Genomic DNA, 3,209 nt, shown 5'->3' with positions numbered 1-3,209 from the left:
TTATGTGTTTGTGTGTGTGTACATGTATATATACGGCACTAAAGAGGGTCCTTGTTTCTGTTTGCACTCACATTCTGATCTGAGTAAGAGGGCGCTGGGCTTCGAGGTTTCATTAGGGGAACCTTCGGGGGAGGACCAGAGCTTTGAACCGTTGCCAAGCACTGGCTTGGTTTGTGTTCACACTAAGAAAGAAAAGCCAGATCACTTGTGTCTGCCACTTCTAGCTCCTCTCAACTACGGCTGTCTGTCTGTTCCATTGAGAGAGAGAGAACAGAGATGGACATGCTGTCGCCCTGGGAAGCCTGAGTTCCTTGCTGACCCAGCACAGCAACATGGCGCCCATCATCGTTCAGACCAGCGGGTCGGAGAAGGGCCCCCCATGCCCCTGGGAAACCGCAGTGGTTTGGGGGAAGGTGAGACAGGAAGGGAGAGGCATGCCTGGCAGACCAGAGGTTTCCAAGTGCAGCAACTGATTCGCGGTTTCCAAGCAGTTTTGGAAAGCTAACACTAGCAACAGGTTGCAGATCTTTCTAGACTGGTGTTAATTTATTTTGCAAGGGAGAATCACTAGCCAATGGTTTCTGAGGAGTTTTGTCTTAACTTCTTGTTAACTCTTAGTATGTCAGTACGGTCTTCTCAACTCAAAAAAAGCTCCATCGCATGTATACACCAAAGCATTCCTGTTTGAGAGGTTGTTTTCTGTGCTCTGTCTGATATGGGCAGCCCTCTGTCCTTGCTCTCCTGCGTGTGTACCAGTGGTTATGCACAATTTCCCCCTCGATTACATAACTCTGGGTGGGGGCTGTGTGTCTCTCCCTTTTAGCTGACGGTTGTTATTTCCTCCTGCCCCCTTGGAGGTGATTTGCACTCCAAGCTGTAAGGTATTGGAGCCAAAGTCCTCTGTTTTCTCCCACAATTGGTACTTGCACTGTTTTCTCTTTCCCTCTCGTCTGAATGGACTAAGGTTTTGGAATCTGAATTCGAGGAAAGTGGGGCTTGAAACTGACATGGAAATGATCTAACCGTGCTGTGTAATGTAAAGGACACATCTGTGCGCGTGGGGCCATCGGTGGGGGCTGGCTGGACCAGACTCCCTCCTGTGAGAAAGCCAGCCTGCTTCTTCCTTCCCACCTGGCCTTCAGCACGTTCACCCGGGCTCCTTGAGGTTGGCCACGGAGAGCGTTTGCACCAAAGGAGACACACAGTTCACACACCTGGGCTCTTTATAAAATGTTGTATTCCTTAGCCGTTTACCAGCACGGCACCTGGTTGTCACTTCAAACATCAGGGCGTCCCCTTGCAGCCATGGTGTCTGCAGAAACGACACCGGGTGTCATCTGATGAGGAGAGTAGGGCACGAGGGGTCCGGGGGATTCAGGGAAGAGTTCTGGATCCATCTGTTCCCAATGGGGCCCACTTTCACCCATTTATTCAGTTTCTTACATGACAATCTGTTTTATATAAAAAGTGTTTATTTGAGTATTTGTTTTTGGCTGTGCTGGGTCTTCACTGCTGCTGCCCTGGAGCTTTTCTCTGGTTGTGAAGAGTGGCGGTTACTCTCCAGTTGCAGCCCAGGGCTTCCCCTGCTGCAGAGTGCGCGGGCACGCAGGCCCAGAGGTTGGGGGCACACAAGGTTAGCTGGGATCTTCTGGAACCAGGGCTGAGACCCGAGCTCCTGCACTGGCAGGCGGAGTTTTAACCTCTGGAACCCTGGAGAAGTCCACATCATTCTGTTTCTGAGCGAAGGGATGGAGGTCTTTGCGCACACCAGAGGCGGCTGGCATTAACAATGAAGCTCATGTCTTCCATGAGTGGACAGAGCCTGCAGGCGTGCAGGGCGAGGGCCCGCCCCTGACATTGGGATGCGTCTTGAGCCAGGGGGTGAGCAGAGACGGGAGTCGGCGCATTCTCCCCTGGAGGGAGGGGGCCCCGGGAGCTGAGCCCCCAGCGCCCCGCCCCGCCCCCCACCGGGGACTCCCGGGCCTCCTCCCGCCCAGCGGCATGTGTCTCCCCCGGGGTCAAAGGCTCTTCCAGAAGCTTCCAGGCCGGAAGCTTTCGTCCTGGGCTCCACTCTCTGGGCGGTGCGGGGTCCCGGTGCTCAACTCCGGTCCGCCTCTCGGGCTCCTCCGTGGTCATGCCGAGCCTGGCACAGCAGGATCCCGAGGAGCAGCAGGACCGAGGCCGCGAGGCCCATGCGGATGAGATTCTGCAGCGTGTAGTCTGGGGTGAGGGTGCACAGGTCAGCCCGGCCCCGTCACCCAGAATGGAGTATGCGCCCAGGGCACCCGCCTCCCGGGAGACGACGTGGCCCCAAGCCCAGCCCCTGACGGGACGCTGTCCTCGTTCCTACTCGCGGGTCTGACCGCGGTGATGGGGGAGGGTGTCAGCGGGGCCTGAGGGTCCTGAAGGGAGGCTGTGGGTGGGCCGTGTCCTCCTCAGGAGCCTCCCAGAGCCTCTCTATCTTACTGTCTCAGACGTTCCTGCTCAGGACCCTGAGCTGCCGGAGCTCAGACAGCACAGGGTGGGCCCGGAGCGGTGGTCTGTGGGGTCCCACGGACCCACCACTGTCCCCCGACAGGCGCTCGCTCAGCCCTCTGCATCTGCTGGCTTGACTCTGCCTGGGGGAGGGGGCGATCCCTGTAGCCTCGGGGGGCAGATTGGGGTGGGGCGGGCCTGCTCCTCCGCAGACTGAGCCCCATCCAGCAGCCTCAGGCCCCTGCAGCCTGTGGTTCCCACGCCATCTCTGCCCAGCTGGCTCCCCCAGCCCTTGACAATATGGGGGGCTTTGTCCTCCCAGAGAAGCTCAAAGCGCCCTGGGGTGGGCTGTCTCCCCTGAGCACAGAACCTCGAGACTCCCCAGGTTCGGATCTGGGTCTGTGGCTGGGAGAATGCGTCCTGGGAATGAGCCCAGGAAGGGGTGCGCCAGGCTGACCCGGGGTCTCCACCTCACTCCCCTCTGCCCTGCATGGCCCTGTGGCCTCCCTGAGACCCTCACACTGCCCACCTGCCCCTCCGCGACCACAGTGAGGAAGGAAGGGGTGGGGCTCGGGCTCCGAGGCCCCTCCCTCAGGGGGCCCCTCCCTCAGCGCCCCCTACTCCACGGCAGAGCCCGGAGCTTCTGAGTCAGAAGGACAGACAGGGTCCTCACCTGAGACCACGAGGGCCAGGGGCTCACTGGGCTGGGACAGCAGGTAGGGGTCTGTGCTGAG

The 3,209-nt window shown here is 58.9% G+C and overlaps 1 long non-coding RNA gene across 1 annotated transcript; it reads right to left on the bottom strand.

Annotated features, from left to right (window-relative positions):
- Nucleotides 1–1,223: 1,223 nt before the first annotated feature.
- Nucleotides 1,224–3,209, bottom strand: LOC120859886. Its single transcript, XR_005720178.1, has 2 exons — nt 3,149–3,209; nt 1,224–2,220 (listed from the first exon to the last, which is right to left on the bottom strand). It is a non-coding gene; the product is annotated as an uncharacterized LOC120859886 (long non-coding RNA).

The sequence above is a fragment of the Oryx dammah genome, unplaced genomic scaffold (assembly GCF_014754425.2).
Source record: "Oryx dammah isolate SB20612 unplaced genomic scaffold, SCBI_Odam_1.1 HiC_scaffold_4016, whole genome shotgun sequence".
Taxonomy (NCBI): Eukaryota; Metazoa; Chordata; class Mammalia; order Artiodactyla; family Bovidae; genus Oryx; species Oryx dammah.
This window is presented reverse-complemented; position numbering and strand designations above follow the sequence as displayed.